Source organism: Vespa mandarinia, chromosome 4 (genome assembly GCF_050613455.1).
Source record: "Vespa mandarinia isolate Hongniang chromosome 4, ASM5061345v1, whole genome shotgun sequence".
Classification (NCBI taxonomy): domain Eukaryota; kingdom Metazoa; phylum Arthropoda; class Insecta; order Hymenoptera; family Vespidae; genus Vespa; species Vespa mandarinia.
Window position 1 is genome coordinate 8,877,501 of NC_140813.1, and position 25,000 is coordinate 8,902,500.

A 25,000-nucleotide genomic window follows, 5' to 3' on the forward strand; every position below is an offset into this window, starting at 1 on the left:
AAATTATTAAGATTTATTCACACAGAATGTATACGTTAATCATTATGAATAAATATCAACGAGAAAACATGATTTTTATTCTTAACAATACTTCTCGCGATTTCAGATCACTTGTTAGATCATAGAAAAAAAAACAGAAAAAATTAAGAGAAAAGAAAAAGTATTTTTCTTTGGAGAAATTTAAGAAAACATAGTGATAGCGTGTTTTTATCGTGTAGTCGAAAACGAATCTGCTTCACTTAAGTACACAGAGATAATCTATAGACCATAGTAGCATCCATTGGACCCTTTTATCGCAAACACGCAAATTACTCTCGTCAGAGCAAGCAAACACGAGTTTCCCAGGCACTCTTGTATAACAAAACGAACTTCTGACCACCTTAGAGAGATAGTTCAGCACGATATAATACGTCTTGTTAGATCGAATAGAAGTAAGGCCACTCCCCCTTCTATTTTCTTGGCTCATTATCGTCAACTCGAGTGAGATAATCCATGCCTTCTAATCGACCATCTTCCCATAATATCGATAGTACGTAACAAGGGAAGGATTTCAGAGGTGGCATGAGACCAGGAGGTCTCTCGGCGTTATTGACATAATCGAAGGGATCACGAATCGCGACGTTAGGCGCACGCGCAAATTTACTTGAGGATCCCGTAGGTGCTCGGAACACCGTTCGGAATCGTTGGAAAATTTGTCAACGTTCGTCTATTAAAATATGTGTATACATACACACGTGCGTGTGTGCATGTGTGTGTGTGTGTGTGTGTGTGTGTGTGTGTATAAATATGTAAGTATATACGAGTAACATGTAAGTACTTAAAATACATACATATTAACGTATGATAAATCTCATTACAATATGATGAAACCCGTTAATCAAATTAATCCGAATAATGTAATTTAATATTGATCAATTACACATAATCTGTATAGAATCTGTAAATAAGTAAGTGTGTAAATATAATAGATACAGACACATACACACACACATACGAACACACATATGTATGTATATAAGTATATTTGTATATACATCATGTACAAGTTTACTTTAGATTATAATAAAGTTTATGTTACATAGTTTCCTATTTGATATCTATATGACACATGCATATGTACACATACGAAAATGGTTCATCCATTCATTTATCCGTTCTGTATTATTCCAACCGTTAAATATTATTTCAACGGAGGGAGTATACATATATTGACCGTGCAAATACTCCCGAAGAGCCGACCGAAATGGATCGCTTTAATTGTACAAGCGTATCATCGAGCTTCACCTATTCGAGAATTTCAATTCGTGTGTCTAACAAAGATATCTTTTTTTTTAAATATGAGAAAATGAAAGAAAGAAATTATAGTAAAAACCACGAAATGAGAGAGAGAGAGAGAAAGAGAGAGAGAGAGAGAGAGAGAGAGAGAGAGAGAGAGAGAGAGAGAGGGAGAAAGAAAAAGAAAGAGCATTAATTTTAATTTTTCGTAAAAATGCGACGACGATGCCTCTCTTGAATTAGTACATATCACAGATAAAGAACGAAAAAGAGAATTCGTTCGAGAAGAAAACCGGAAAAGAGAGGAAGAAGAAGAAGAAGAAAAAGGGAAAAAGGGAGAAACAAAAAAAAATATAAGAAAAGAATTATTCTTTTCTCTCACTTTCTCTCTCTCTCTCAGGGACGTCATCGGTTTTTCGAGAAACGAGTTGGATGTGCCTGGCAAGCGATTAATCCTGCTCTTTCAAAGTCGAAAAGGACTGTTCATAGACGAAATTCAAGGATCACAAAATGTTTCTAAGTACAACGACAAAGTTTAATGCGATTTAATATATAACATTTATTTTTCATTCTTCGGAATGAAAGAAAGAAATTCTTTTCTTTTTTTTTTTTTTTCTTTTTTTATTTAGAAAAACAAACAATTTTCCCCTAAAATTTTCTGTATCATGGATATAACGTAAATTCGGTTGTTCCTCTTCCGTTTTCTTTCTTCCTTTTTTTTTTACATTCAAAAAAGGAAAAAGAAAAAAAAAAGAAAGAAAAAGAAAGAGAAAGAAAAAGATACAAATGGGTAAAATGAGTTATCAAACGTATTCGTCGCTCGTTGATCACATCCACAAGGATTGTACATACCCGTCCACTTGATTTTCCTCTTGACTTTTCGAGAACGAAGAAAGTGAGGAGAAAGGGAATTTAGCTTTGAGAACAAACGTTGAAATCGAAATGCATGTTGGTAGCTGTCATACAGAAGAAGGAAAAAATACGCGGCCGTTCACCGCGTTAAGATAGTACTCTTAATTAAACGCCTCGGTTAAAACGTGGATTTCACAACAACGAGCCGGATGCTGACAACTGCAATGTCCACCTAGTAGCCATTTCTGTGCTCGGTCTTTTCTTTCTTTTTGTTGTCATCTTTTTTATTTTTCCCTCCTCTCTCTCTCTCTCTCTCTTTATTTTTTTTTTTGTATTTTATTTCATTCTTTACCACAGTAAAAAGATCTTTCGACATATAGATATATATATATATGCTTGTATGTATGTGTGTGTGTGTGTATCTTTCGTTCTCTTCGTTCATCTAAATCCTCATGAAAATGCCCTCGGGATTCGAAAAAAGAGGACGCACGTTCGTCCTGTAATTTCATCGTTCTCGTCGTCCTCGTTCGAAAATAAAAATTCACTGACATTACAATTGTAATAATATTCTTCCTGTGATATCGGAGAAAGAAAAAGAAAAACGCAGAAAAGGAAAAAAAAACAAATAATAATAAAAGTAAAAAAGGAATCAAGTAGATGGAATAGAAAATAACAAAAATCTCATCTCGAAACGAATTGAACGTATCAATGATAATTCCAATTCGATACAATAACATTTTTTCTGTAAAAAAAAAAAAAAGAAAAAAAAAAGAAAAAAAAAGAAAGAAAGAAAGAATACTGAAGACGAAAAAGAAAAAGAAGAAATAAAAGAGAGAGGTAAGAAAAAGAAGTGTCGATAAAATTAAAGCATGTATATTTTACCGATAATTGTTTGGACAAGTCAATGGCCTCAACGACATCGATACTTCTCCTCGTTCTCATGAGAAAAAAGAACTTTGTTCAACGGAGTGCGTGTACCATTCGTTTTCTCTCAAAGATATATAGGGTTGTCTCTCTTTAGCTTCCTCCCTCTACCAACAGACACGCGAGTTTAGTCTAGCTAGGGACGTAAATTATATGGACGCTTCCTCTTTCTTTATTTCTTCCTTTTTCTTTCTCTCTTTCTCTCTCTTTGTTTCTCTCTTTCTACTCCCATTCTATTTCTCTTTCTCTTTCGCACAACATGCAAGAAAAGTCGATAACAAAAGAGGACAGAACGTATCGGCGAGTAGTAGGCGTCAGGTGCCGAAACTAACTGCTATTTGTTTTCACAATCGACGAATTATTTCCGCTTCGTGTTCGTCGATCAGACGTTAAAAAAAGAAAAAAAAAAAGAAGCTACGATCTGATACCGTGATATCGTCCAATTCTCTAAACAATTCGATAGTCGCAAAAACAAGTATGATAGTCGCGAGTAATGTGAACGAGTTTTAAAAACGTTATATGAATAATGATCGATTGAAATATGAGATCAACGGAAGAAAATTTTGTCGCAAGAAGTTAATAATTTTCTTATAAGTATTTTCTTATCACTTTTTCCTTAAAAAAAAAGTAGATTAATTCGTTTAAATAAAAATTCGAGAAAAGACATTATAAAAACGAATTGAAGATGTTCGATTAATTTTTCATTATAAATAACTAGTGGTAAATCTAGGTATAAATGACTAATAAAGATAACCAAATATGTTCAGAATGACATAGGATAAGAAATATACAACAGTAATATTAATGGTAATACAAGTTAATAAAAATATGTTATAAATTATGTTCCTATATTTATTAAATTTTTTTTTTAAGTTATTATATATCCGACATGTATAATATTGAAATATATTTTAAAAGTGTCAATGGGAAAAATGAAGGCATTTGTCTCTTCGTTTTCGAATTATTTAACGTCGAGAGAAAAGGGAAAAGAGCGATGAAAGGAGAAAGATAATTCAGCTCTTCGAAGTTTTCGCGATAGATAGAAAAGTTTGTCTCCCTTGTCTCTCTATCTCTCCTCTTCAACCATCACTGCCACTCCTTCGCGCAACCACAGGTCCTCCTCTTCTTTTACCATTTTTTTTTCGCGCTCTCCCCTCTTCGCAACTTATTCTCACGTTTCCTGCGGCGTTGCTCTGCCAGCCATTCTCGTATGCTTTATGAAAATTCGTTTGAAATTAGTCGAGTGAAACGACGTGGTTGCACGAGTCCCATAAATGCGCGCCTAAGTGCGAGAACTACACAGCTAACGGTGCAACATAGTTCACAGGCTTTCCTGCATTTTCAGTTCGTGGCGATAAGAAAAAAAAAATAATTATATATATATATATATATATATATATATATATATATATATATATATAAGGGGGAAAAAAAAATGACGCCTTTTGGTTTTCATTGAAAAGCTAATAAACCCGACGTCGAGAATTTCATTTAAAAAATTTAAATATCCCGTAAAAATAACGAGAGAGTTTGATGTATAAATATCTAAAAAAATTAATTGAAATATTGAATAAATCATTTATGGGATTATAAAAATTGCGCTTGAAGATAGGCAATACTTCCTACTATGTCGATAATGTTGCTTGCGAACGCCATCTATCAGTAAGAAACTTTTTCAAACCTCGCATGATAGATAAAAAGTATTACAATTATATATAATATATTGCCTATTATAAGGAGCATAAAAAATATCTTGCCTTTCATCGACAATGTATAAAGAATTGTCTATATTTTAGGCGACTAAAAAAATTAATCGAGCAATAAACAAATTAATTATTAATTACAGTAAATACTTTTCGTAATTTATTAAAAAATTTTCTGTTTCGTGTACGTATGTAAATTTATAAAAGCAACAAAAAACGAGAATCCTTCCCTTCTGAAATCTCGATTTATATACTGCCCTTTTATAGTAATGAAAACTGATAGAAACAACTCGTCGTTCTATTTCAAAAAATTTTACAACACGTCTAATTGTAATTAACGAATTAGATATTCGGTATTTGTATTCGAGAAAAATGTTACTACAACAACAAAGCGGAATAATAAATCATTGACATCGAAAAGACTTTAAACTGCTTTCGTGCGTTCTACGATAAAAGTCGAGTGTGACGTGAACGTCAATCATTTCAATCGTTAAAAAATAAATTCTAGAAATATTGCAACTAAAAGAAATAGAGAAGGGGAAGGAAATTAGGAGAGAAGCCGAGGAGAATGTGGGTTAATACGTTTCAAAGCTGGTTAGCTCTGTCTCCGTTAATGTCGGTTGTTCTAACGCGTGTAACGCCGGCCGGTCATTATGTGGCTTTGCCTGAGGGACTCCAACGAAATGGAGACCCTCAAACGGCTCGATTTTGCGGCAAAGATAGAGCTGTCTCCTGCTTCAAACTGGCCCAAACCTTCTATCTGTCATTTCTATCTCTTTGTCTCTCTCTCTCTCTCTCTCTCTCTCTCTCTCTCTCTCTCTCTTTCGTATTCTCTCTTGTTCACTCTGTCACTTTAACTTGTTCAGTCTATCATCGTTAAGCAAAATCCATTCTAACTAAACGCGAGAACCGAACCAAGATGTTTCTTGCTTCATCAGGTCAAAGAGGAACTTCTTGCATCAGGAGAATATAATTTTCTCATAATTTATGCGACGAAATATTCTCTTAAAGTAAGAAAGTAGGAAAACGAGAAAGAGAGAGAGAGAGAGAGAGAGAGAGAGAGAGGAAGAGAGAGAGAGAGAGAGAGAAAGAGAGAGAGAGAGAGAGAGAGAGAGAGAGAGAGAAGACAAATGAGGCCTAGCATCCATGTACGATAGGTTCTTGAAAATCTTGATGATGCTCCAGCTCTCGAGATCAATCGAGATTCCTCATCGATCGGTTCACGTCCATATGTGTATTGTCGAGTCTCGGTAGGAGCTTGATAATTGATTTCGCGATTACGTGCCTTGAGACGATGACAGAAAAGTGGACTCCTACGTGTTAACTTCGAAGAACTCTTACCTCGAATTTTTTATACAACACCTACATGTTATTTTACTTAATGACATCGAAACTCGAAATTAATCAAGTTTTTCCATTTAAAAAGGATAAATTATATCGTAAATGATCGTAATAAATTTATTATTAGATCTTCCTAACAAAATTAATGAAATCATTTTATATATATATATATATTGGAAATATCTTTTTCCTAAAAATACATAGTTCCCCTATGGATTTGCAAGAACATTCGAATTGAACCAATTTACCGTGCTGAAATTTCTCGTAGTCTAGGAAATTTCAATGTACTATAATACTGTCGGCACTACTGGCGGCTCAGTTTCCTCAACGATCGAACCTACGCTGACGTAATACCAAACGCCTTCTTTCATTAGATTTCATTAAATCCCTTCGCTTTTCCCGTCGCGTAACTGTTACCCGTGGACAGAATATTTTATGGGCATGCAAAATACCGTCGAGCTTGCTCAAACTCGAAAAGACGTTCCTTTAATCTCATCTTTAAAGGAACATTTGAAGTTCGAGAGCATGGATCTGCATTTTATTATTTCCCCCTAGTTTTAATTGCAAACGACATAGAACGTCATAGGTATATAATATATTATCGTCTGTAATTATCTTTTTTTTATAAGAAAATATAAAATAAACTTTTATAATATAACTTTTCTCCGATCATAACGATGTCACGTAAATAAAATTAATGTTAAAATTATATCAACGTCATGATTAATAATATTCTTCATTGATCAAATTAATATTGGTACAGCGAAGAATTAAAATATAATGAAGTGTAAATACGATACAATATATTATTTATCATCAAATAAATTCGATATAAATATATGTTGCGAAGGATCAAACCTTTTTTTATACTTTTTGTTTTATCTAACGAGATTAGAAACGAAACAGATGTAATCGTAAAGATTTTATAGACATTTCAACGTGTACGTTTAACGCTTGAAACATGTAATAATAATAATAATATATATATATATATATATATACATATATACATAGATGAGCAATCGCTAAATACATACATCATTCTCTAACAATAAAAGAAAACTACTACTATAAATACTATGATATTCGATGTTCGAAAGAGTAAAACAAAAAAGAAAATAAAAGTTTAGAAAATAAAAAGAAAATAAAAAATTAGGTCAAATATTGACAAAGACCGGTTATTCCGGGTATCCGAATATTCAAGTAAAGATATTCGGACAAATTAATAATAAAAATCTGATAAATTTTCAGATATATTTTATTAAGGATCATAGCATTCACTTTACTTGGTTGAATTCACTTTACTTGATTATAAATGCTTGAAAATATTTTTAGTTTAAAACCAAGTTAACTGTCTATTACCTGAGAATATTGATTTATTCGTATTTTTATACTAAAATAAATATATCTAATCGTAAAATAATTAATTGTTTCATAGTTTTGTTATTTAAAAGAAAAAATATGGATTATCGGAAACATTGTAAATATCCGGTTAACATCCGGATAGATTATCTACTCTTATAAAACATACCCGGATATTTTTTATTTACCTAGGTATTTTACCGAGTACCCGGATATCCGACATAACGAGTCGCGGGTAGTAACAGTTCTAATTAAAATGTTGTTCATTTTTATTTTTTCTTTCATTATACATATAACATTACTTCATATCGTTAAATCAATCAAAATTAATATAAATTGTTAACAAAATAATATTTATGACTTCTTTAACAAATTTTGTTAATAAAATAATATTTATGACGTAAGTTTGAGAATAAAATTCGAAATGTGTCAAATTTGACACAAGGGTTTCATAAATCTAATTTTAAAGCTATTGATTAACCTTTCGATATATTTAACAAATCAAATCGATCTATATACATACGTAGAATAATAGCTATCGTTAAAATATGGATACACAGAGTTGTAAGCGTTTTATAAAGAGCACTAAGAGATGGATAGAAAGAGAAGGAAAAAAGAGAAAAAGAAAAAAATAGAACCAAAAGCGATCGATGAAACTGTAAAAGAGAAGTGATCATCGAGAGAGGAGGCTCGTTAGTTTCCGCTTTGAAACATTCCATGCATGTCGCTAAAATCACCAACCGTTGTTACATCGGCACGCCGATTCGAAATATTCCTACATCGGTCCTCTTGCCTTCAAAAAACGATAAAAAGAAAGAGAAAGAGCAAAAAAGAGATAGAGAGAGATAAATAGAGAGAGAGAGAGAGAGAGAGAAAAATAGAAGGAAAGAGAGAGAATATCGACTTGTATCCTTCTCATCGTGAGTTATTTTTTCATGTTTTCTTTTACTACTACTTTCTCTTCTCCCCCCCCTCTCTCTCTCTCTTTTCGTCATTTCTTTTGACTTAACGTAAAAGCTTCGAAACCTTCGTTGCGTTTATAATCACAAGAAAAGCTCGAGATTTTCTTACGGCTAGCTCTCTAAGTCCTCGATCTTTTAAATCGTCAAATGGCTGACCGGGTTTAAAGCTCTCGGACTTTAAACGTTGAATCGATCTGTTAATCGTCCTTTCCTTTCTTTCTCTCTCTCTCTCTCTCTCTCTCTCTCTCTCTCTCTCTCTCTCTCTCTCTTTCCCTCTCTCTCTCTCTCTCTCTTCTTATCCAGTTACGTGACATTCTCCGTTTATATTGGAAAACTCGTATAAGCCGGCGAATAAACGTGTGTGAGTGAATCGAATATATTTGCCAAAATTATGATCTCGTTCACGTCCGTCTAAAGAAAGCGAAAAAAGGAATAACGATATAAGAAATTTTAAGCCAAAACGGAATAATTAAAACGGACTCTTTCGTGACCTGATGCTCCTAATATTCTTTATAAAGAAAAATAAAAGAAGAGAGAAAATCTGTATTAAAACGAAACGTAGATCACGATGATAAGTAATAAATAAATAAAAAAAATTTAATAAAAAATAATACTGAAAGAGAGAAAAGGAGGGAGAGAGAGCGAGAGAGGGAGAATGTATAAAAATAAAAAAGATATTAAAATAAAAATACACGAATGAAGTGATGATAAAGATCAATAACTTACATATGATATATAAAATATAAATCGTAATGACGAACGAACGATAAATTATATATATAAAAAAAAAAGAGAAAAAGGAGAAAGAAAAAATGAAAAATAACCAAGAAAAAAAATACCTATATAGATGAAGATAAAAAAGGAAAAAAAAAGAAAACAGAGGGAGAGAGAGAGAGAGGGGGGGAGAGAAAGAGAGAAGAGATTAACATTGAAGTAGACGGATGAAATGAGTACAAAGATCGATAACTTATCGATGTATAACACGTTAATGACAATTAGCCGAACCGAAGTAGCGCGTTTCCTGTAATTTTCGCGAATGAACTGGCCAAGCCTACGATGTTGTACGTACATACGAAGGTTGATACGTTGGTTTACGATGTTGAAACTCCAGTTTGAGTTAGTAAAGAAGGAGACGGTGGGAGAGAATGAGAAGAGGGTGAGAAGAGAGTGAGAAGAGGGAGGAGTCAGTATTACCTCACTGCTGTTACTGGCGCTCTGGTGATGCTAGTGCTGCTGTAAAAGCAACGACCGGAGCTGACCTGAATCCACGACTGGGGCGATGAAAAGGGAGCAACAAAAGCGGCGAGCTGGACGAGGACGAGAGTGAAAATACGGAAAATAGGCCGTTGTCGGTCCACCCTATGTAACACCCCTACTACCACTACTACTATCATCACCACAACCACTACCACCATCATCACTACTACTACTAGTACTACTACTACTAGTACTAGTACTACTAGTACTAGTACTACTAGTACTAGTACTACTAGTACTACTACTACTAGTAGTAGTATTACTATTACTACTACTACTACTATTACTATCGTCATCTTCTCTTCACTTCTCTTCTATGGTGGAAAGCTCGTCAGACCTATCTGACGAGTTCCATTAAAGTTGAAACTGCAGTTACCGTTCCCTCCGCTTAAATTTACCAACCTTACGGCCTAACCGTAATATCGAATGCACAGAAAATTTTCTATTTCATAGTGGGAGGGAGAGAGAGAGAGAGAGAGAGAAATACTAAATACGGTGAGTATGAATGAGCAACTGCTACTAGCTTCCAACATATGTTAATCCCAAGACGACATAAATTTTCAAACTCCTATCTATAATTCTTTAAGTTTTAGGTACGAAATTACTGAAGTTATCGTATAACAGACGAACCTTTAACTGATTAAAAGATTAAAGTCTTTATTTTTTTAATAATGATAATATTGAAATGTTACAGGGATAAAGATTTGAAGATGTAAATGTATCGATTCATGATTGATAATATGTTCACGATTCATACAATCAATCGATAAAATTCGATGAGAAAGTTCCGATTGAAACAATAACAATAATCGTGCCGATAATGATGATGATAAGCATAGAATCCGATAGTAATCCATTAGAGACCATTTAATGATCATCGAATTTCCAAATACGAAGCAATTATACGAGACACGTGCCGAAACAAAGAAGTGATTTTGTATCGTCTGTTTAAATGAACGTGTTTAGTTAGACTAGCCAGATCAATTTCGTAAAAATAATAATATTAGATACTTTTCTTAACACTTTAAAAAGTCTTGAGAAGTCATCGATCATTCGACTGACGATGATAAATCTGTGAAAAAGTTATGCCCATTTTTTATGTGAAAAGAAAAAAAAATAAATAAATAAATATATAAAAAATAAAAAATAAAAACATTTTATATAACCAATTTATTAATATTTAAAAACAATTTAATTCTCATTTGATCATTATCAATATCAAAAACTTCTCTTTGTTTATACTCCTCCCCTTACACTCATTTTAAAATATTTTAATAATGATAAAAATTTTTGAATTCTTTTTTTAATAAAATATCTCATTCTTGTATAAATAATTATACTTTAAGCGGATGAAACTTTTCGGTTATACATAAAAGTATTTGTGCGGGATTAAGCACGTACAAACTTATAAATTTGAAAGGGTGTTTGAGAGGAGAGGAAAAAAAAAAGAATTCATTTGAAACTTAATCCCTCCAGGTCGAAACATTCGACGCGTCGACGAAATTCCAATCGAAACCTTAGAGTAAAAGTTCTACGGCAATTAGATCGGTAAAGTTAAAGAGCGTTGGTTTCTCGAGAAGAAGAAGAAGAAGAAGAAGAAGAAGAAGAAGAAGAAGAAGAAGAAGAAGAAGAAGAAGAAGATAGGTCTCCTCCGTTTTTTCCTTTCTTTTTTTTTTCTTTTTCATTTTTTTTTCGCGGCTTTCAAGGAAGAAAAGAATCGGAATTTGTAGTCTTGAACGGGCCGTTGCGAGCTCGCGAGGCACTTTGAAAGTATAATTTTCTGTCGGCTCGTAAAATCGCGGCTTGCTCGTTTGGCCTAATGGAGAAAGCGCCGTTTTTCAATTTGTTCGAGCAATTTCCTTTCCTCATTCCGATTTTTCTGTTCCTTTCTCTCTTTCTCTCTCTCTCTCTCTCTCTCTCTCTCTCTCTCTTTCTCGTTATCTCAAAGAATATACTAGATACTACTACGTTCGATACGTACACGTGTCTGTAAAATTTGTCTCGAGCTAGCGCATCCGATACGATTATATTATGACTGCCCGTAGGTGTCTCCGAGAATGTGAGTTTTATGCGAATAACGATCGAAATAATCGTTCTCGAGCGAATCGAACGATTACCTGAGTAATATATTTCATCGGTGTTCTCGTTCACCAGAATCCTTTCGAAAAATGGCTATGGACAGTAACGGGTAACATATGTATATTCTTTTTTTTTTAACTAAATCTCGATCGTTTCGATTACAAATTTTCCTTTCTTTTTTTTCTTACGAGTTTTATATATGCATCAATATTAATTCAAATCTTTTAAAATTTATTTTTATCTTTTGTAACGTCTTGATTTAAAAAAAAAAAAAAAAAAAAATCAATCGCCTGTATGCGGCATCTTTCTAAAACTATTTCTCTGCATTTTTCTTTTCTTTTTTCTTTTTCTTTTTTTTTCCCCCTTCGCCACCCTATCCTCGCTCCTCCCACTAAAAATATGTCTTTAGAACAAGAAAACAAGTAGAAGAAGAAGTGCTGACAGTTTAGAAGTGAACACATTTTTTCATTAGTTCTTCGAAAGAGTACGCTATAGAAAAGAAAAGTTGTAGGTACTATGAGACTACTATAGGTATGTACTACAAGACTGTAATACGATGAGACCAGTTTTCTCGTAAAGGCAAGTTTCATGTTAGTTTACTTCGACACTTTACCTGTGTATAAGTTTCACCTGTGTATAAGACCCTTATGAAATTAGCTATGGGAGGAAAAAATCTCTTACCTTAAGCCGTGTTGCCGCGAGAACGTTCGAAAATGTCGTGAGTGGACGGTTACCTGAAAAAAAAAACGACAAAAATGAAAAAAAAATATGTCTACGTGTACCTCAAAGAAAAATTTATTATAAAATTTTAAAGAAATTACGAATTATTTTTTATACGATTTATCTATTTGCAAAATAATTTGCAAATTATTTATAAATTAATATTTCGATCAGATTATCGATATCATGATATTTATAGGACAGGAACAAATGGAGAACATTAAAATCATTAAAATTCTTTACGTTAATGAGCCTGTGAAACGATAAAAGAATAGAAAGAAAAAAGATGATAATATGACTAAAATGGACGTAATGAAAGGAATCACGAACTCGAGACGCACAGATATGCGTTTTCACGTCTCGTACTTAATAAAGAGGTATACCTTGAAGGATATATTACGTACGAAGGATAATGGTTGATGAAATTGTGATCGTAACGCTGTAGGAGCATTATCATGAGGTAGTAAACAACGTTTTAAGAACATATAAATCAAGATATGTTCCAATGCCAACGAAGACGAATCTTTCTTGTCTTTTTTTTTCTTTTATAAGACCGTATCGTCAATATTGTACATTTCAAAAAGTTAAAAAATTTTCATAAGCGATTAGTATTTTAATTAGTAATGTCACCAATATATGAGCGATGAATAAGTCAACTAAGACATTATGGCCGACAGTTTTCTTTATCTAATTAGCTTTAGACCTTTCATAATAATTTACAAGAGTTTTTAATAATAACAAAGATATTTGATAGTAACAATACACAAAAGAACATATCTATAGTATTTATTAATAATTTAATAATATAGTAATTATTAATAATTTAATAAATATTAATAAATACTTTATTAATTAATAAATAATTTATACGAAAAAAAAAAAAATATGTATAATATTACAGTTATCTTTTATGATATTCATCGAAACAATTTAGGCAAAATTGTAGCGTTTCAGAACGAGTAGTTTTTTTTTACATTTCTTTTAACTGTTCGTCAAATCTACAATGTCTGCTTGTCTCGTAATAAAAACACACACACACACATATCATACACATACGCCCAATTATTTTTTATTTTCAGAATTTTCGTTAACTATCAAATTGTATATTATACTCTGGTGCATAGTAACAACGATATTATTTTAATAAAAATTTCTAACTAAAAATTTCTTAAATCTTGTGATTTTAATTTTTTCGAAACACGGATTTAGGTCTCGCAGGTAACATTTCTACTCAATTTATGCTGAGAGATCGTCAACGTGTAATAAATCAACGTTTCTCAACATACTTTTAATAAAAGTCAAAGGAAATGTATGTAAATGTACGTGTATAAGAGAGTGAGAGAGAGAGAGAGAGAGAGAGAGAGAGAATGAGAGAGAAAGAGAGAGAAAGAGATAGAGAGAGAAAACACAGTAATAAAATCATGTTTTTAGTCTGATACAAATGTATATGATCAAAGAATTCCAGTAGTAATACTACATTCTCAGTCAGACATTTATACATATATGATTAGACAATCACAGTAAAGTATGATTAGATGCATACATAGATGTTCACGTCTTCAATCGGACATATACATAGATAAAAGATTAAGTGATCGAAGTAATAATACTATGTTTTTAATCAGACATATATATATATAAGATTAAATGATGAAAGTAATGATGCTACGTTTTCAGTCAGACTTACGTGCATTTATGCTGTAAGCTATATCGCGAGTAGTATTGCTACGCTTTTAGCCAGACGTGGATGCATTAATATTTAAGCGATTCCATTTGCAATGGTATATTTAAATTAGACATATGGAATATACTTAAAGATGAGTGCATCTAATAGTAACGATTCCTTTTTTCTTCTTTTTTTTTTTTTTCATCAAATTTTTTTTTTTTCATCAATTTGCAATGGTATACTTAAATTAGACATATGGAATATACTTAAAGATGAGTGCATCTAATATTAACGATTCCTTTTTTCTTCTTTTTTTTTTTTTTTCATCAAATAAGAGAAAATAAAGAAAACAAAACTTTCCCTACTCAGTCCAAAAAAGAATAGAACGTAAAAATTTTTATAAAAATATATTGAAAGGTGAGATAGATTATTTTTTTCTTTTTTTTTTTTGTTAAAATTCTATTAAAGAAAATATCCGTGAAGATTTGATGATTCTCGAAATTTATAAGGACTAATAAAAAAGAAAATGAATAAAATAAAAAAATGAAATAAAATAAAATAAAATAAAATAAAATAAAAAATAAAATAAAAAAAAACAAAATACCCCCTGAAGAAGATATTTCGAAGTGGTTGCTGAATGTAAAACGGTGCTGACGCTTTAGAAGTAGCAGCATTCTCAACGATTCTCAGAGATTCGAGAAGATACCGAAAACGCAAAACCCACAGAAAATCGATATTTTTCATTTAGCTTTACATCTCATGCAAAAACGGAAAGTTCCGTACAGCGAAACTCTCTTGCATTCTTTACAAATGTCTCGATTCAAACAGGAGCTTTCAAATACGGTTTCGTATGTAGCGCGTGTATTGCATGCGCAAAGTAGAAGACACACGAGCGATGGGTTAGCACAAACACGCTCCAGTTCTGAATATTATCTGGCTGAATTTATCGATTTCTCTTGCGCATACGTTTCACTGGATTCAACTATCGTGATTCGTGAGAATCGCGTGTTGATCCGTACCAACTGATCGGAATTACATTCGACCGAATGACTCTGATGATTCCTTCTTTTTTTTGTCTATCTGCCTGTATGTGTGTGCATGTGCTTTTCTCTTTTCTTTCTTTATTCTTCGTTTATCTTCGTTTAAAAGAAAGATCGAGTCATTTGCAAATTATAAAGAAATCAATAATTTTTTGACGTTACATTCCTCCATCCTACTTTCATTCTACACGCGATACCTATATAAATCATCATTGTAACTGTAATTATTATTAATATTATTGCTATTGTATTATTATAATTATTGTTGTAATTTGAATAATATCCAAGAGTCTATCATTATTCTTTTATGACCACACTCTTCCTCTCACTAGATTTTACTTTTTTACATATTTCCTTTTTCTAAAACTATATACAAATTTATTTCAAATATCCTTCTCAAAACATCACAAGTATAATAAATCAATACACGTAAAAGAAGTTATAAGTTCTATTTAATTTTACTTTTTGTCCAAACATAACACTCGATTTTATTACGAATAAAAATTTCGAGGGCCACTTCGTACTTCAATTAAAAAAACAAAAAAAAACAAAAAAAAAAACAAAAAAAAAAGGAAATAAATAAAAATGTTTCATTTTTTCTTTCTTCTTGAGTGAAGTGCGAACTCTAAAATTGTGTTGAATTGTTCTAAAAACAAATATTGAAATGTAGAAAAAAAATTCTGTTAAATAAATCTAAAAAAATGAAATTTACAAAAAATAAAAAATATAAAAAGAAGAAAATAGAAAGGAAAAAGAAAAATTATATGAGCTTTAACGAGTATTTCACTGAAGGAAAAAAAAAACTAAAAAAATCGAGGCCTTAAGTAATAGACTCTTTTACGAAACAAAGTACGGCATCTACTTTGAACGTCAATTTTACGTAAAAGAAACAGCTAAAACTGATGGCTCTCGTTAATGTTAAAAAATAAACAAAGCCGTGAGACGAACGTTAGAATAAATTTGCACATCTCGGTTACTCGACTTTTTACCGGCTATATTTTTTTGCTATCCCTGGCGAGGCTAACGTACGTCGCTCATAATTCATTCTTCATTTCCTTTTCCTTCTTTTGCTTCTTCCTCTTTACTCTCGTTTAAGACGACTGACATCGTGCTCGGTGTGTAAGAGCGTCGACGACATAAAAGAAAATAAAAGAGAGAAAGAAGAAAGAAAGAGAGAGAAAGAGAGGAAAAAAGAGAGAGAGAGAGAAAGAGAGAGAAAGAGAGAGAGAGAGAGAGAGAGAGAGAGAGAGAGAAAGATAAACTCGACAGATAAAACCGATATGACCGATTACAAGCGACGAAAGATCGATCATTCCGAGATAAACGATTTACAGTCCGTACGTACGTATCTACCTACATACATCCATATACATGTACGTATAAGAGTAGTCGTTGATAGGACGACGTTGAAATCAACGAGAAAAAACAGAGCGAGAGAGAAAGAGAGAGAGAGAAGGAAAAAAAGATAAAAGAAATGCAAAAAAGATAGAAAAAAGAATATCTCATTCGGAGATGATATCCGATGAAACTCGACATTAATCGAGCGAGAACTCTGTGACGGATTATTAGACTGTAAAATTAATTCGACCATTCGAAAAGTTCTCTTTTTATCACAGACATACACATACAAGCACACACATTGGTAAATACATAGAAGAAAGACAAATTTCACAAGCTTTAACCACCATGACCGTCGGCATGAATAATTTAACAGGCAGCCTCATGCCATCTTCTTGCAATAAAATTGCACGGTCCTCGGTATAATTAACCGAACTCATTAATGTTACACCGAGAAATGCTTCTCTATCTTTCTCTTTCTTTCTTTCTCTCTCTCTCTCTCTCTCTCTCTCTCTCTCTCTCTCTCTCTCTCTTTCTGTTCTTCTTCCTCTCATATAACCGACTGAAGCTCGTCGTCGTTGCAGACACTTTTCACGAGCAGTACGGACGCAGGTGTTGCGCGACGTCTAAACTCGCGGGCAATTAATATGAAGTGGCAGAGAAACTTCACTTTAATGTCTTCAACTAGAAACGGCGAAAGTTTTAGTAAATTCCGAGTCCAAGAAGACACTGCGTACTGCGGTCTTATCCGGTCTGAGTGAAAGACTTTCTATTTGAGTAAACGTTTATTCGATAGGAACGTGCACCTGAAACTGTGTATAACAAAGTGTTAAAGGTTGGTAGTTGTTAAGAATGAGATAAGGTATAATAACGTTTAGAAACTAAAAGCATAAACTTGAACGAATAAAATTAACGAATCGTCTAGTGTTTACGTCCAATTTACTGTGTATCCATCGAGATAAAATAAAAATAAATCGTTCTTAATTAACAAATAAATAAACGAATAAAATTAACGAATCGTCCAATATTACGTCCAATTTATAGCGTTTATCAAGATAAAATAAAAATTAAGTCCATATATAATTGGTGGGTGGTCGTTAAAAGTAAGACCGTGGATAGGAGTGTGTAGATATTCCAAACGCAAATTGAACGAATAAAATTAACGAATCGTCTGGTGTCACGTCCAATTTACTACGTTTATGGAGATACAAAAAAAAAACATATATATAAAATAAAAAAAAGACTAAAGTAATTCATGAAATCGTTGAACGATCAAGAACCGTATTCAATTGATCTCTATCTCTGGCTTTTCGATATTGAAAAGATTGATAAAGGCTTCAGGATGTTCTCCTTTGACTCCCGATCCTCATATCGCTCAATCGTGTGTGTGTGTGCGCGCGTGTGTGTGTATGTGTATGTGTGTGGGCGTTCGTGCGTGCGTGTAAAATAGAAAATCCAATAAATATTAAATACCAGAGGTCTTGGTAACCAACCAACCAGTTGGAGATATAACTAGTCCTGCCTTCTAAGTTTCACAAACGATGCGTTTGAAATTTTTATACCTTCACATCCACATATATTTCGTATATATAAAGGGAAGAGTGGGGGAAGGGAGAAGGGAAAAAATAAACAAGTGAAAATGTAAAATTTCGTTTAAATGAAATGAAATGACAAAAGTAGACACACGTCCTATACTTTTTCAGTTCCTTTGTCGTCCGTTTACGTTATATAGGGTGTGTTCGAAACACTTGTAACAGATAAACTGTAGACGAGAGTTGACAAGGAAGATGAGAAGGTACGCGAGACTTTATTCTCTTGAAACGCTTTAAGCTTCTCTATTACTTGTCTCTAGGGTGCACTTCGAGGCATTCATTGTAACTTTAGTAAATCTCACCGGCTGTTTATACTACTTACAATTTTCTACAATTGGCTCAAAAACATTGGACCTATTCGACAATTAGAATAAACAATTTCTCAAAGTTTTATCTATTTTCAAATATTCGTTCGATGGATTGATAAGTTACGTGTTAATTTATATTCATCATGAATCGTAAGAACGAAAAAAATATATATTTCCTCTTTTCTTCTTTTTTCCTTCTACGATAAAAAAAAATACCCTTTGAAATTATTAATAAGATGTAATACAATAATAAAAAAAGAAAAAAGTTTCCAATGTAATAGTTCAATTGAATTTTTCAATCGATAAATACGTCCGATTTGTATTCATCGTAAATTAGAAGAGTGAGAAGATAAATGTCTTTTTCTTTTTTTCTATAATAACGTCCTTTCTTTGAAATTATTAATAACATAGAATATAATCATAAATAATTTGAAATCTTTTCAGTGTAATATCCGAATTTCTCAATCGATAGATAGATACGTGCAGATTGTGTATTCATCGTAAATTATAAAGAATGGGACGATATGTTTCATTTTTCTTCTACGATAAAATGTGTGTTCTGTTCTTATCATCAATAACATATAATACAATAATAAAACTAATTTGAAAAGTTTCCAAGGTAATAATATTCAAATTTTTCGATCTATAAGTTACGTGCATTTTGTATTAATTTAAAGATAGAAGGATGATGTATAACTTTTTATAACGTTCTCCCTTAGATATTATTAATAAAGTATAATATAATAACGGAATTCCTACTATCCTGCGAAGCGTTAAGAAAAAGCGTGGGAGTAGGAGGGGAAAGAGGGAGAAGGAGGGTTGGAAAAAAAATAGAGACTATTAAAATGGCCTGCGGCGGTATAAAACCAACGAGGTAAAAGAATTTTATCCCAAAATAACGTATCCGTCGACTGCTACTCTATATCGGCCGCTTCTCGGCTTCCTTTGTACCTACTGTACTTTTGTAATCTCTCCGATACCGGTTCTCCGACAATTAAACGAGAATAAAAAGAAGAATTAAAAGCAAAAGGAAAGAAAAAGAAAAAGAAGAATGACCTTACAAACAAACAACAAGCAAAGAAGCAATGAAACAAACAAACCAAAAGAGAAAAAAAAGAAAAGAAAAGGGAAAAAAGGAAAGAAAGAAAATTCAAAAAATGTCTCTCTCTCTCTCTCTCTCTCTCTCTCTGTCTCTCTCTCTCTCTCTCTCTGTCTCTCTCTCTCTCTCTCTCTCTCTCTCTCTCTCTCTCTCTCTCTCTCTCTCTCTCTCTCTCTCTCTCTCTCTCTCTCTCTCTCTCTCTCTCTCTCTCTCTCTCTCTCTCTGTAGTTCTGTATTAATTCCGATTTCCGCATTGCTAAATCGAACGATTTTCAAGCTGCGGTTTCCGATAGGAGTATTCCGCTAAACTAACCGCTGTAAACGAACGCGCTTCAAATAACTCGTTATGCGATTCTCTTTTCCCCTTTTTCTCTCTCTTTCTCTCTCTCTCTCTCTCTCTCTCTCTCTCTCTCTCTCTCTGTCTTTGTTTTTATGTTTATACAAAGATACTTTTTGTCAATTCTCTTGTAAAAAAAAAAAAAATACAAGCAACTTCTTAATACTTCGGAAATGATTTTTCTTGGTTTTTTTTTTTTTTATTCTGTATTTTATCCGTAAATTCGTTCGTTGTAATTACCTAATATTTATATTTTTTTAAAGTTTATCCCATATTGTCGTTCAAAGTGCCATTAATGTAATTATTATCGATCGTTCATAATTCCCAATATATTAAGAGAGCGTGCACACCGATTACTAATATCCCATGGCCAAGAACAGTAATACTTAAGTTATAACACGGCTTTATCATAAATTATAGGAATTACTATAATGATCGTTCCATATTGAAATCGCATGTTACGTAATTACAAGGCACATCGTTGTTAAGTCTCAAATTATCATAGTCGATAGACGATAGTTGATTAACTCGATCGTTAATTAAGTTTTGACGTATGATTTCTTTATAAATTTATTTTCAATGAGAAACATTTTTCTTTTTCTTTTCTTTAGTTGCTATCGAAAGGAGCTTAATAAAATTCATTAAAATTAACATATTAAACATGTAACGATAAAACCTTATTATGAAATGCAAATAAAATCTTATTATTATTTTATTTATATATTGCTAATCTTCACAAAATTTATTAAAATGCTAAAATGAGAATGTGGAGTAAAGATTTTATTTTTTGGACTATTTTCTTTTCTTTTTTTTCTTTTTTCTTTTTTTTCTGTCTGACTTTCTCTTTCCACGACGAAATCACGTCAAAGCTTTGAACAATTTACGTAATTCCCACGAGAGAAAGAGAAAAAGAGAAAAAGGGAGGAAGAATGAGTGAGTGAATGAATGAGTAAGAGGGAGAGAGAATTAGGATACTTAATTGCGTTCACCCGGAGAACGACGTTCGCATTAGTCGAGCCGAAAGTCAAGGCACGGAAAAACAGAGAGAGAGAGAGAGAGAGAGAGAGAGAGAGAGAGAGAAAGAGAGAGAGAGAGAGAGACAGACAGACAGAGAGAATGAAAGAGAGAGAGAAAAGAGAGGGAGAGAGAGAAAGAGAGGGAGAGAGCGAAGAAAGTGATGAAACAATGTCGAAAGTATAGGAGACAATTTTATCATCCCCCTTGTATCGCTTTATGCAATTACATCTTGTCGGCACCTCGTCGCGGACAGCCATAACCCGCTTCATCGTGTTTTTGCGATTTTATACCTCCGAAAATACACTCTCGTTCATGCTTCTCGGGGATCTTTTACCGTGCTTCAAAAAAGAAAAAAAGAAAAAAAAAAGAAAAGAAAAGAAAAAGAAAAAAACAATAAAAAGAATGACTAGGGATTAAAGTTCCTTGCTTCTTTTTCCTTTTCTTGTTTTTTTTTAACCATCATCATCACGAAGAGCAACTTGGCTAGAATGGACTTTGAATCGAGTTCGTAGCACATCGTTTATCCTGTGATCTACATTTTCGTCCTCTGTTTACTTTGTGTTTTGATCTTTTTATTTTGCTTCTTTTCTTTCTTCTTCTTCATTTTTTTTTATTTTTTTCTAAACTTTCGACATTATCGAGTAAAATACGAACATTGCTAGTAGAACGGCTTTTATCGTTCGCGAAAGCAACATGAACGAAAACTCATCAATTCTCTCTCATTCTTTTTCATTTTCTCTTTCTCTTTTTCTCTATCTCTCTGTCTCTCTCTCTCTCTCTCTCTCTCTCTCTCTCTCTCTCTCTGTCTTTCTCTTTCTCTCCCTCTCTCTCTTTCTCTTTCATTCTCTTTCTCTGTCTCTCTCTCTCTCTCTCTCTCTCTCTCTGTCTTTCTCTTTCTCTCCCTCTCTCTCTTTCTCTTTCATTCTCTTTCTCTGTCTCTCTCTCTCTCTCTCTCTCTCTCTCTCTCCCCCTTCCTATCTCTTTTATCGACTGCGATATATATATAACTTTTACATTTTTTATACGATGGAACTCTGTACACAAAGAGTCCGATGTAAATCGCGTTTCAAAATCGTGCTATGAAATTCCAGGTATTCTGAAGGAGAAAGATAGAAAGAGAGAGAGAGAGAGAGAGAGAGAGAAAGAGAGAGAAAACAAATATTTATTTCCCATCATGGAGAATCGAATTTATGAAACGAATAATTCAGAGTACTTCGAAAGAAGAAAAAATAATGATTTTCTCGTTTTCTCTTATTCCCGATTATCGATAACAAATCCTATTTACCTATTTATTTTAGAAGAAATAAAAAGTAATGAAAAATAAAAATAACGAAATAAAATAATAAGAAACTGAGAAAGTGCTTATAATATTTAGGTAAGGAGAAAGGGTAAGGAAGAAAAGGTAGAACCAAATATCACGATCTACCTTCTTGTTGCATAATTTATTATGGTTCCTTTCAGGAAGTTCTCTAATGCACCTAGATATATGCAAGCTGCCTGTCCCGCATACCACTTGAGAACCAACAACGCTAACTTTGTATATATCTTCGTAGATACACATACAAACAAAGTGTGTAATTATATATGTACATATACATATATATATATATATATATATATATATTATTATTATTATATTTATATACATATGCGTGCATGTGATATATGATATATGTGACTCTATATGAAAAGTAACATCGCGATATGATCATCTTGATGACACGTGATCTCAAATACCCTCAAATAAATCTATTTGAAAATAGAAAGAGAAAGAAAATAAGGAAGAAAGATATAAAGGAGAGAAAAAAAAAGTAAGAAAAAAACACTTCGTACATCCAGGATTACAGATTTATATCTCATCCCCGAAGCTTTTAACGGATGTGACAACATGTTCAAACAACTGACTATGAAACCTGGCTTGCCTCTTTTTTTATATACGCATGGTCTAAAACGAAATCGCATTGCCGTCTTTATTTGATTAATATCCGACCATACAGGGACTGTTATTAGTCTCCTACATATACGGATTTTTTTATCCCATCGCGGTATTCGACCAACCGAGCGAAGCAATTCCGGCATCGCTATTGTCGCCGCAACTCGATAGTGACGTCCAACGTATGTATGTATGTACGTATGTACGCATGTATATACGCATGTATATACGTATGTAGATATCTGCTGACGTTACTCATGCGTGAACATTCGCTGAAAAGCGACATTTTTGTGAACATAGATACAGTTAAGGTTGGGGATTTTTTTTCCCTTGGTTTAAAAATAATATTTAACAGAAAAGCGCTAATCTTTATAACAAAATTACAAATCAAAATTGTAATTATAATATCAATTACAATTACAAAATTGTAATTGTAATATCTATTACAGCATTGTTGTAAAACAATATTGATCGAAAATTTTAAAGATCATATGTTTTCTCATGTCTTCCTTTTTTCTCTTTTTCTTAATTTATTCAATATAATAAAATCATTAGTATAATCCCAAAATGATATCTTTAAAAAAAGAAAGAGCTTCGAAATGACTTTTAACAGATAAGGGCTAATATATATTATTAAAACACAAACGAAAATAAATTAGACTACATCTGCAAATATTAAGTGTTACAGGCTTAATTGTTTTTTTTTTCTTTTTTTTTTTTTTTCCTTAATTATTTCAATATAATAAGAATTAATCTTCGTAACAAAAATACTACATAAAAATAAATTAGATAATATTTTTAAATGTTATAGATAGAACATACGTTTCCATTTTTTTTTTCTTAATATATTCAATATAATCAGATAATTAACATAGATTCAAAATGTTATAATGAGATTATAATGAGAGGACCTAATAAAAAAAAAGATCTAATCACCGTAAAAACTGTAAAAAAAAAAAGATAACATTAACTTTATAAAGTTAATGTCAACGTTTTTAAGGCTTCGTTTTTATAAGAAAAAAAAATGTAACGTTCGAACTTACGATCCATGGGATCGTTCCGTGAAGCCATTTGACGAGATTTAACGATATTCTTATGCGCGAACGGTGTGCGACAAGGAAAGTGCAAGGGGAAAGAAAAAAGAATATTATATCTCGAATCATTGATTTTTATCAATGAAAAAAAGATGAGAAAGAGCGTAAAGAGTAGAGACGCGTATGGTCTTATCATCAAAATAAGAGGGAACAGAGAGAGGGAAAGAGAGAGAGAGAGAGAGGTGTAAAACGAATCGATAGGGAAAAGGGGTTGGTTTTTTAAACTCGTTTACTTTCTTATCGGAGGATTGACTTTTTTTCACGTTTTCTTTTGGATTTTCCCGTATGTTCTTTTCCATTTTGAACGTAAGAATCGTTTTCTCTCTCTGTCTGTCTGTCTCTCTCTCTCTCTCTCTCTTTTTCTTTCTCTCTCTCTCTCTCTCTTTCTCTCTCTCTCTCTCTTTGTCCCTAACTCTATCTCTCTCAATCTCTTTCTTTCTTGATCGGAGATCAAAATCTTACCTTCTACATGAAATAGATGCGTCACGAGAGATAATAGGATTTTATCGAGTAAAAGGAAAAGAAAAAAAAAGAAAGAGAGAGAGAGAGAGAGATAAAGAGGATGATTTCGTGAAAGAAAAAAAAAAGAGAGAAAGAAAAAACCGAAGAAAGCTGTTGCTAAATTATTTGGTATATAAAATGGGAAATGACGGCTATTTTCTCGTACAGCCTTTGTACTCAAAGATTGTACGACATTCTTCCTCGAGGGTGTGTCGTACAATACTGTAAGCTTTAAGAACTTACAAAGAAATATCGATCATTGTTGGGGAAAAATACTTTTGTTGCGGTTCGACATCAATGGATATCGAAAGAATTTTTTATTTTTGTTAAAAAATTTCATGCATATAAGTGACGTCTCTCGATAAAGAATAAATCCTTTCGCATGTACTAAAAACGACGTGTAAGTATTTTTAAGTATTAAAAAAAAGATTTTAATGTAATCCTTTGCGCTATGAAAGTCATCGATGGTAAAACAATACTATTTTTCTTTCCTCGTAAAATTATTAAGTTAATTAATAAAACACAAATCATTAGAAAAGAGTATTATTAAAAAAGTGCTTTGAAAAAAAAAAAAAAATATATATATATATATATATATAT

General features: G+C 32.4%; 1 protein-coding gene across 6 annotated transcripts in view; it reads right to left on the reverse strand.

The window, feature by feature from the left end:
* nAChRa3 (nicotinic acetylcholine receptor alpha3 subunit) overlaps positions 1 to 25,000 on the reverse strand; it is a 100,782-nt gene that overhangs the window by 62,339 nt on the left and 13,443 nt on the right. For 5 of the 6 annotated variants that reach the window (XR_014982126.1, XR_014982128.1, XR_014982125.1 and 2 more), the window contains one exon: positions 12,437 to 12,489. The exons of the other annotated variant lie outside the window; for it this stretch is intronic. The gene's annotated coding sequence lies outside the window, so the exon portion shown is untranslated. The remainder of the gene's footprint in view (positions 1 to 12,436; positions 12,490 to 25,000) is intronic. 6 annotated transcript variants of the gene reach the window in all.